Genomic DNA, 12,084 nt, shown 5'->3' with positions numbered 1-12,084 from the left:
TCAGAACATGGCTTCTGTACTCAAAAAGATGAATGACTGTTTTTGTGTTTCTTCACACAAATACTGACTGGTTTCTTCAGAGTTTAATCATCAGAACATAATCAGAACTTGTCCTCAGAATTTATACAAATAATGCTTAACTGTTAATCAGAAACAACTTAATCACCACAGTAATTTTCATCATTCATATGGAGTGATATTGTGTGTATGTGCAAATGATCAGATAAAGATTAAAGTCTGATAAACTTCAGTATATCTTAGAAATAAGGCATAACTAAGAAAAATGCATAAAATCAGTCTTTAATTTTGAAGTCTACTATAGAATAAATTTATACAAGAATCCACCTCAACTGTTTGTGCTCATTTTATGCATCTTTTGAAATTCTTTTGACAATGGTTTCTCAGTGTAAGTGAGTTACAACTGCCATCAGAATTTATGCTGTTATCAGAATATTTCTCCAATAATTAGAGAATGTGAAAAGTCACTAAGAAAAATTTATTTGCTTTTCTAATGCATATAACTTAATACCAGCAATGCACTAGGATCTTCCCTTTCACATATTTACTCTAGATCTCAAAGGAGTACCTGATTTCAATTTTTCTTTTCTTTTATTTTCTTCAGATAAGTGAGTCTTATCAAGCATGTAGTTCATCCTTAAGATTTAATGACATCAGAATTTGACAGATAAGAAGCAATAATCTAGTTTGCGACTTAGTAATAAGATACAGGAAGTAAATTTGACTAAGATCAAAATCAGAATTTGTTTGTGTTATGGATTTCCACATAAATAACTAATTCAAACATGGGATACATAGTTTGTTAAAGACTACTAAGTCAACATCTAACAAAATAATCCTCATTGGATTGAATAGTCACAGAACATTCAAAACACTTTCAGAGTTTATAGAATCACATCAGATAATAAGCAGTGTTTAATATGTTACAATTTAAGCACATATTACACAAAGATAGGAAAATCTGTAAACACTGATCATAAAGTCTGATATATGAGAACACAAACTAAACAAATTTTGAGAAAGAACCTGAAACCATTTCAAGTTCATTTACCAGTCTTGTAAAAGTAGCTTCACATAGTGGTTTTGTGAAGATATCTGCTAGTTGTTGATCTGTTGGAACAAAATGCAATTCCACTGTACCTTCCATCACATGTTCCCATATGAAATGGTACCTAATGCTGATGTGCTTTATCATTCAGTGTTGAACTGGATTTACTGTCATAGCAATAGCACTTTGATAATCACAGTAAATAGGTATTTTAAAAAATTCTAACACATAGTCCAGTAACTGATTCTTCATCCAAAGAATCTGTGCACAATAGCTTCCTGCAGCAATATATTCTGCTTCTGCAGTTGATGTGGAAATTGATTTCTGTTTCTTGCTAAACCAAGAAACCAATCTGCCTCCAAGAAATTGGCAGCTTCCACTAGTGTTTTTCCTGTCTATTTTGCATCCTGCAAAATCTGCATCTGAGTAACCTATTAGCTTAAAATCTGATTCCCTAGGATAACATAATCCTAGATCAGTTATACCCTTGAGGTACTTGAAAATTCTTTTCACAGCTATTAGATGAGGTTCTCTTGCATCATCCTGAAATCTTGCACAAAGACAGGTAGCATACATGATATCTGGTCTACTTGCAGTTAAATAGAGTAAAGAGCCAATCATACCTCTATAGTTAGTAATATCTACTGATGCTCCAGTATCTTTATCTAACTTGGTGGCAGTGGCCATGGGAGTTGATGCAGTAGAACTGTCTTGCATTCCAAACTTCTTGAGTAAATTTCTGGTGTATTTGGATTGATTTATGAAAGTAACTTCTTTAGTTTGCTTGACTTGAAGTCCCAGAAAATAGCTAAGTTCTCCCATCATACTCATTTGATATCTTGACTGCATTAACTTGGAAAATCTTTCACAAAGTTTTGTATTTGTAGAGCCAAAGATGATATCATCAACATATATCTGTACCAAAAATAAGTCATTTCCATGGTTGAGGTAGAATAAAGTCTTGTCAATTGTGCCTCTGTGAAATCCACTTTCCAGAAGGAATTGAGTCAGAGTCTCATACCATGCTCTAGGAGCTTGCTTAAGGTCATAAAGTGCTTTGTCAAGCCTGTAGACATGATTTAGAAATTTTGGATCTACAAAGCCCGGAGGTTGTTCAACATATACCTCTTCTTCCAATTCTCCATTGAGAAAAGCACTTTTCACATCCATTTGAAAGACTTTAAACTTCTTGTGAGCAGCATAAGCCAAAAAAATTCTTATGGCTTCCAATCTAGCAACTGGAGCAAATGTTTCATCATAGTCAATACCCTCCTGTTGAGAGTAACCTTTAACAACCAGCCTTGCTTTATTTCTTGTAATTATGCTATCACTATCAGTTTTGTTTCTTAACACTCATTTTCTGCCAACAATGGATCTGTTCTTTGGTCTTGGCACTAGGGTCCAGACTTTATTTCTTTTAAATTCATTTAACTCTTCCTGCATTGCTTGCACCCAATCAACATCTTGAAGAGTTTCTTCCACTTTCTTTGGTTCAGTCTGAGATAGAAAGGAATAATAGAGACATTCATTTGTTGTTGCTGTTCTAGTTCTGACACCTGCTTCAGGATCTCCAATTATTAAGTCAGGTGTATGTGATTTAGTCCACTTCCTTGCAGATGGAAGTTAATCTCTAGAACTTGATCCTCCTCCATGATCCATGCTGTCTCCATCAGCATTTTCTGATGCTCCCCCTGAAGTTATGCTCTCTGAGACTTCAAAATTTGAGTTAGATCCTTCAGGAATTGAAGAATCAGAGTTTCCAGAATTGTCAGAATTTGGCTCATCAGCACTTGATGAATCAGAACTTGAAGAGCCAGTGGCTGGCTCTGATGCTTCTTGAGAGTCTTGAGATGTGGTATGATCATCAGCTTGCTCCCCCTAAACAGGTGCATTTTCCCTTGGAGCGGGTACCACAGTTTTAATGACATCAGAATTTAACCCGTTAAAACTTACAAGATCAGGATTTAGGTCATCAGAATTTACAGAATCAGAATTTACATCTTCATTTTCAAATCTCAGCTGATCATGATCATTGAAATCTTCAAGTCCAGTAATCTTTTTATCATCAAAAGATACATTGATAGATTCCATGACAACCCTTGTTCTTAAATTATAGACTCTGAAGGCTTTTGTGGAAAGTGGATATCCAACAAAAATTCCTTTATCAGCTTTTAGATCAAATTTTGACAGCTGTTCAGGATGAGTCTTAAGAACAAAATACTTGCATCCAAATACATGAAAGTATTTCAGATTTGGCTTCTTTTTCTTCACCATCCCATATGGTGTTTTTCCATGCTTGTTTATGAGTGTAGCATTCTGTGTAAAATAAACATTCTGCACAGCTTCAGCCCAAAAATAGGTTGGTAGCTTTGCTTCATCAAGCATAGTTCGTGCAGCTTCAATAAGAGTCCTGTTCTTTCTTTCTACAACTCCATTCTGCTATGGAGTTCCAGGTGCAGAAAATTCCTGCTTTATTCCATGCTCTTTGCAGAACTCTTCCATGATTGAATTCTCGAACTCATTGCCATTATCACTTCTTATAATTTGTTAGATATATTTGATAATGTCATGTGTAATATGATTTGTGTTTAGTTTTCAGATCTTACCTAACAGAACAAATCAGTACTTAACTGGAAATCAACACTTATACTGAAGACATAACTTAAGATATCAGAACTTAAGTTATCAGAACTTAAGGTTCAGAAGATATTTATCAGGAGATAATATCAGGACTTAAGATGACTTTCAGATAAGGCAGGCGGCTGATTGAAAGGAAAGAAGATCGAGACTAAGACAAAAAGAATTGTGCATGAAGAAGGAATTCTATGAAGAATAGAATACTTGGAAGAAAAGATAACTAGTTGATATATTTTAGGAAGAAGAATTACATTCCATATCAATTAGAAGATTATCTTGTAATCGTGTAGTATATAAACACATGCATAGAGTTTACACTATAAGTGTTACAATTATCGAAGTTATTATTCTTTGTAACTCTAGCAGCTCTCGTGATAATTTGTTCATCACTGAGAGAGGACAGTTCCATATTGTAACTGTTAGGAATATATGTGCATTAGTTTGATGATATGTTTAACAAAACACTTAAGTAGAAATCTAGTGTTTGTAGCCTCAACGGATAAGACCATTTTGGCTATCCGTTGATGGTGTAGCTTTACTTAGAAATAAGTCTAGTGTTGTAGCACATTTCAGTCTCTGAATTTGAGATATAATTCTTAAATGTTGAGGGAAATTATAAGTCATGTTGACTACTAGAGGATATGCAGATAGGAAGGCCAATTGTAAATATTTCATGCCTTGTAATTTTGTATAAATGAAATGGTGTCAACGGATAACTTAAAGACCTTCAACGGATGAGAAACAAAGCTTCAACGGATGTCTCTAAAGCTTCAACGGATAACATCCTTCAACGGATGAGTGCATCAACGGATAGAGCTTCAACTGCTAACACATCAACGGATAAAGCCATCAACGGATAAAGGCTTCAACGGATGTTCTGTTAAATAGCAGTTGACAAGTGGTAGTTGTACCTACAAACAGAGGCACATGGGTTGACAGAGACAACTGAGATGTGGTAGCCTATTTCAGGAACATCAGAAAAAGCAGCCGTTCTACTCTAGTATAAAGAGGCAATAGTCAACAATACACTGGAGTAAAATGGAGAAGAAACAAGTGGAGAACTTATTTTATTATTGTACTTTTTATCTTTGTCCTCACTTGTAAACTTGGTAATATATAAACCAAGTAGAAGCTAGTAATTAGAAATGAATTTTTCCATAACTGTTTAGAAAAATCTTGAGAGAAAAATTATCTAGTTTGTACTAGGATGCAGCTGTGATCAACTTCTTGAATCACAGATTTTCTGAAATACCATCTCTGGTGGAACAACAATCCACCAGAAAAGTTTTTAAGGTCTGTTGTGTTCTTTACATTAGTGTTTGAATATATATCTTTCTGTATTAGCTTAAAGCAATTCATACACTTGTTTATCTTAAACACATAGCCTTTGAAACTGCTCAAAACTTGAAAAAGTTTTGAGATTTACATTCAACCCCCCTTCTGTAAATCTCATTGTTAGTTCATTAAGAATAACAATTGGTATCAGAGCAAGCTCTTGACACACAAAGAGTTTAAAGATCTTGGAAACTAACAAAGATGAGTAAGAAGGATATTGGAGTAAAAATCCCAGTTCTTGACAAAGACAGTTATCACCATTGGAAGGTGAAAATGCACCTTCATCTACTCTCCTAAGATGAAGGTTATGTAAACTGCATTGAGAATGGTCCTCACATTCCCCACAAAGTAGCCACAGTTGCTACAGCCACAATTGCTGTTGGTCAATCCATTCCAAAACCTAGAGCAGAATGGACAATGGAAGACACAGAAGAAGTCCACAAGGATAAGAAGGCTATGAACATTTTGTTTAATGGTCTTGACAAGGATATGTTTGATAATGTGATAAATTGCACAACTGCCAAAGAGGTTTGGGACACAGTTCAGCTACTGTGTGAAGGTACAGAACAAGTAAAAGAAAACAAAATGCAGCTTCTCATTCAACAGTATGAGTATTTTCATTTTGAAGAAAATGAATCTTTAAATGACACATTCAATAGATTCCAAAAGCTGTTGAATGGACTGAAGCTGTATGGTAGAGTGTACCAGGTGAAGGATTCAAATCTTAAATTTTTAAGATCCTTGCCAAAGAAATGGAAACCCATGACTGTCTCCTTGAGAAACTCTCAAGATTATAAGGACTTCACTCTTGAAAGATTATATGGAATCTTGAAGACTTATGAACTAGAGCTGGAACAGGATGAGGTATTGGAGAAGGGAAGAAAGAAAGGAGGTTCAGTTGCCTTGGTAGCTGAAAATGAGAAAGAATGCAGACAAGAAACTGTGAGATCTACATTAAACTCCAAAGATGGCACAAGCAAATCAGAATCAAGCAAGGGTAATGAGCAAGTTGCTGAGAATGAAGACAACTCCAGCCAAGATGACTCTGAGGGTATTGATGAGCATCTTGCATTTCTGTCCAGAAGATTTGCAAAGATGAAATTTAGGAAAAACACTAGAGCCACTAAACCTCATAAGAACATGGTGGACAAATCCAAGTTCAAGTGTTTCAATTGAGGTATAAGTGGACACTTTGCAAGTGAGTGCAGAAAGCCAACTTCTGAAAAGAAGAAATTTGACCAAGTAGATTACAAAAAGAAATATTTTGATCTGCTCAAGCAAAAGGAGAGGGCTTTCATTACTCAAGAAAAAGACTGGGCAGCTGATGGAGAAGAAGAGGATGAAGATGTGGAATATGTCAACTTGGCTCTCATGGCTGATTCTGAGGAAAATGAAGTTAGTTCATCAAGCAACCAGGTAATCACTACTGATTTAACACAGCTTACTAAAGAAGAGTGTAATGATGCTTTTAATGACATGTCTACTGAACTGTATCATTTGCGTGTGTCTCTTAAATCTCTTGCTAAAGAAAATAGTAGGATTAAAGAGAACAATTTGTTTTTAAGTGATAGAAATGCTGTGTTAGAAGATAAGTTGATTGACCTAGAGAAAACTAAGCTACATTGTATATCTGTTGAAAATGAACTAGCTGAATCTGTTAAGAAAGTAGAAATACTTTCTAATCAATTAGAGAGAGAGCAAGAGGTGATTAAAGCCTGAAAGACATCTAGGGATGTTAGTGCTCAAATTGCCAAGGTCCAAGGAATTGAATCATTCTGTGAGACTGCCTGGGATAAAAACAAAAAGAAAATGGAATTAATTGATGGGCTGTCAACGGATGTGGAATCAACGGATGATGAAAGTTATCCATTGAAGGAAGAAAAGGAGCATCCGTTGAAGTTTCCTCAATTAAAACAGGCAGATGTTTCTAAAAGTGAAAATCTAAAGAAACTCAACAAAAAGTTTGGTTCAACTTCCAAGAACTTTGTCAAAGAAGAAGCAAGCACATCCAAAGATTTCAGTAAGGTGAATATAGGACACATGACCTTAGAACAGTTAAAGAATAGGCTCAAAGTGGTTGAGGATAAAAAGGAAACTAAAAGAAAATCTAATAGAAATGGGAAGGTAGGGGTTAACAAACATAACAATTACACACCTGATAAGTATGCTCCTAGAAAAAGCTGTGTGCATTGTAGTAGTGTTAATCATCTATCTGCTAATTGCAAATCTATTAAGAAAACTCCCATTTCTGTACCCTCTTCCATGCCTAATATGTCTGCATCACCTCTGCATGCTATGCCTGTTATGTCTCAACAGAATCCTTATGCACATTTTGCAAACATGCCATATTTTAACAATCCATATCTTGCTGCATTTAGTATGCCTCAAATGCCATACAATATGCCAATATGGAATAACATGCTTGCACAATCCATGCCTTATCAAATTCCAAATGTGCTAAATGATTCTGTGACTAACCCTACACCTCAATCAACTACATCTAAGATCAAGGTTGACTCAAAGTTACCTAAGTCTAAAGATGCAGGAGGAATGAAGTCTAGGAGAAAGGCTAACAAGAATGGACCCAAGGAAACTTGGGTACCAAAATCAACTTGATTGATTTTATGGTGTGCAGGGAAAAAGAAGAAATCTATGGTACTTGGACAGTGGCTGTTCAAGACACATGACAGGAGATTTCTCCCTGCTCACAGAGTTTAAGGAGAGAGCTGGCCCTAGCATAACCTTTGGAGATGACAGCAAAGGGTTTACTATGGGATATGGCTTGATTTCAACAAGGAATGTCATAATTGATGAAGTTGCATTAGTTGATGGTCTCAAGCACAACTTACTGAGCATCAGTCAACTATGTGATAGAGGGAATACAATTTCCTTCAATTCAGAAGCCTGTGTTGTCACCAGTAAGAAAGACAACAAAGTGGTTCTAACTGGAGTTAGAAAAGGAAATGTGTACTTAGCTGACTTCAACTCTACAGATGCAGAATCTATTACTTGTCTCTTCAGCAAAGCAAGTTCAGTTGAAAGTTGGCTATGGCACAAGAAGCTATCCCATTTGAATTTCAAGACAATGAATGATCTAGTAAAAAAGGACTTAGTTAGAGGAATTCCTCTTGTTGAATTCTCAAGGGATGGTTTGTGTGATGCTTGTCAGAAAGGCAAACAAAGGAAAGCATCATTCAAAAAGAAGCTTGAAACAATAATTGATGAACCATTACAGCTGATACATATGGATTTGTTTGGACCCGTCAATGTATTGTCAATTGCAAGAAAAAGATATTGCTTGGTGATTGTAGATGATTTCTCAAAGTTTTCATGGGTCTATTTTCTTGGATCAAAGGATGAAGCAAGTGAAATCATTATCAATCACATCAGGCAAGTCAATAATCATCCTGACTTGAAAGTTAGGAATATCAGGAGTGACAATGGAACTGAGTTCAAGAATTTGACAATAAGGCTGTTCTATGAAGAAAATGGAATCATGCATGAGTTCTCAGCTCCAAGGACACCTCAGCAAAATGGGGTAGTTGAAAGAAAGAACAGATCTTTAATTGAGGCTGCCAGAACAATGCTTGAAGAATCAAAGTTACCAACATATTTCTGGGCTAAAGCTGTTAATTGTGCCTGCTACACTCAGAATATTTCTTTGATCAATCAAGCTAAAGGCATGACTCCTTATCAGTTGTTCAAGAGAAGAAAACCAACTCTAAACTTTCTTCATGTCTTTGGATGTAAATGCTTTATACTGAGAAATCAATCTGACCATAAAGGGAAGTTTGATGCAAAGGCTGATGAAGGGATATTTGTTGGTTACTCAGCTGGAAAATCTTATAGGGTCTACAATCTAAGAACCAACATTGTTATGGGATCTGTGCATGTTGTGTTTGATGATAAAAAGATTGATGGACTAACAAATGAGGGACACCATGAAAGACTCAAATTTGACAACATTGAGATATATTGTGTTGATAGTGAAGAGGAGGTTGATGGAAATGACACTTCAAAAGGGATTCAAGATATGCCCTTGGATAATGCACAAAATTCTGCATCCGTTGAAAGACATAGTGCATCATCCGTTGAAGTACATAATGAAGCATCCGTTGATCATAGTTCATCAACGGATAATCGATTTACATCATCAGTTGATAGAACTCCAAGTTCCCTGCAAAGGACTAATAACTCAGGGGGAGTTTCAACTGATCAACACTCTATCTCACATCACGACAATACTGAGGCCACCTCATCTAGAGCACATCTTCCACCTCAAAGGAAATGGACCAAGAATCATCCCTTTGAACTGATCATTGGTGATGCATCATCTAAAGTGCAAACAAGAAAAGCTACTCAAAATGAATGTCTGTATAGTAGTTTTCTATCTCAGGAGGAACCTAAGAAAGTGGAAGAAGCCCTAATGGATCCAGATTGGATATTAGCTATGCAGGAATAGCTGAACCAATTTGAGAGAAACAAAGTTTGGAAGCTGGTACCCAAGCCAAAGAACAAGAGTTCCATTGACACAAAATGGGTATTCAGAAACAAGATGGATGAAAATGGCATTGTCATAAGGAATAAAGCCAGATTGGTTGCTAAAGGCTATTCTCAACAAGAGGGAATATATTTTGATGAAACATTTGCTCCAGTTGCAAGACTTGAAGCCATCAGAATCTTTCTAGCCTATGCAGCTAATGCCAATTTCAAAGTCTATCAGATGGATGTCAAGAGTGCATTTCTAAATGGGGAATTGGAGGAAGAAGTTTATGTAAGCCAACCTCCAGATTTTGAAGATCAAAATTTTCCAGACCATGTGTATTATCTGTTGAAAGCACTCTATGGACTAAAGCAAGCACCTAGAGCCTGGTATGAGACTTTGTCAAAGTTCCTTCTAGATAATCATTTCACAAGAGGTACTGTTGACAAAACTCTCTTCTTTAGAAATGTTAATGGCTCTAAGATACTTGTACAAATTTATGTAGATGATATTATATTTGGATCTACAGATGATAAGCTTTGTAAAAAGTTTGCTAAATTAATGCAAAGTAAATATGAAATGAGCATGATGGGAGAGCTAACTTACTTTCTTGGGTTACAAGTTAAACAAGTTAGTGGTGGAATTTTCATTAGTCAAACTAAATATATTTATGATCTTTTAAAGAAGTTTGACTTAATGGATTGTTCACCTGCAAAAACTCCCATGGCCACTGCCACTAAGCTTGAAATTAAACAAGGCTGAAAAGTCTGTGGATATTACAAGTTATAGAGGCATGGTTGGCTCACTTTTATATTTAACTGCTAGTAGACCTGATATAATGTTTTCTACATGTCTCTGTGCTAGATTTCAAGCTGACCCTAAAGAATCTCACTTAGTGGCCATTAAAAGAATTTTCAGATATCTCAAGGGGACTCCAAATCTAGGAATTTGGTACCCTAGAGAGTCTGGTTTTGATCTAATTGGCTACTCAGATGCAGATTATGCAGGTTGCAAAATAGACAGGAAAAGCACAACAGGCACCTGTCAATTTCTAGGGAACAAGCTTGTATCATGGTTCAGCAAGAAGCAGAATTTTGTTTCCACATCAACAGCTGAAGCTGAGTACATTGCAGCTGGTAGTTGCTGTGCACAAATACTATGGATGAGGAACCAGTTATTTGACTATGGTATGACTGTTGACAAAATTCCAATATTTTGTGACAACACAAGTGCCATTGCCATTACTGAAAATCCAGTGCAGCACTCAAGAACCAAGCACATTGATATCAAGTACCACTTCATTAGGGAACATGTGATGAAAGGTACAGTGGAACTTCATTTTGTTCCAAGTGAACAACAAATTGCAGACATATTTACCAAGCCACTTGATGAATCAACATTCACAAGATTGGTAAGTGAGCTAGGTATGCTTAATTACTCTTAAAATTCATGTCCTTATTGCAATTTGAGTTGAAGCCTGAAATGTATTAGCTGCTAGAACAAATTTGATTTTTAACACAGACTATTCCATCAACGGATATTCCCTATCCGTTGGAAGTCAAAATTGTTCTGTCAACAGATGTTCATTATCCGTTGAAAGACATATACATTTCTGGAAATTTTTATCCGTCAACGGATAAAACTGAAGTGCTCTTCAACGGATGACAGTTTACTTTATCCATTGAAATATCACATCAGTCGATTCAGGTGTTTCACAGCCGTTGATTCTATTGTCTTAACCGTTGATACTCATACATACAGCTGTATGTATTTGTTTTAAAGGTAGTTTTTAGAATACTTACAGTTTATTCTTAAACGGCTGAAATTCACTTACATATATTTATTGTTTAATCTTTTATTTATGCTTTTTAATTTGAGAAAGTATATAAGCCCTTCTGATTTTTCATTTTTACTTTACGCTTTCTTGAAATTTCAAAGCTTTTACCATTTTCTCTCTGCAAAACCTTCAAGTTATTCTCTGCAATTTCTACTCACAACAATGGCACCAGTAGTAAAGATTATGTCTCAATCTGGATTCATCTATGAGAAGAACAATTTCATAGCTTTGGTAGAAAAGAATGAAGCCCATTCCGATTATCACAAAATGATGGACTTCATCAAAAACTGTAAACTTAGCTATGCAATGCTGGAAGCCCCAACGATTTACTGTGAAGTAGTTGAGGAGATTTGGACAACTGCTCAGTTCAACTCAATAGATATGACTATCTCCTTCACCCTCAAAGGTAAAAATCACTGTGTTAACTGTGATGATTTACTAGCATGTTTTAAATTACCTGAGAACAATGCCATGACACCACACACTGATAATGATGTATCCAGCATGTTAGATTCCATAGGTTATTCTCTTAACTCTGCTAGTTTAGGGAGTATTAAAAGAAAAGGCCTTAGGAAAGAATGGAGTTTTCTTGGGGATGCCTTTATCAAGGTTTTCTCTGGGAAAATTAGCAACTTTGATGCCATAACTTCATCTCTTGTTAATATGCTCTATATGCTTGTTTCTGATAGGTATTTTAATTTTAGCAACTATGTTATGCTAGAATTG

The sequence above is a fragment of the Apium graveolens genome, chromosome 11 (assembly GCF_009905375.1).
Source record: "Apium graveolens cultivar Ventura chromosome 11, ASM990537v1, whole genome shotgun sequence".
In the NCBI taxonomy this organism is placed as follows: domain Eukaryota; kingdom Viridiplantae; phylum Streptophyta; class Magnoliopsida; order Apiales; family Apiaceae; genus Apium; species Apium graveolens.
Note: the sequence above shows the minus strand (reverse complement) of the source record.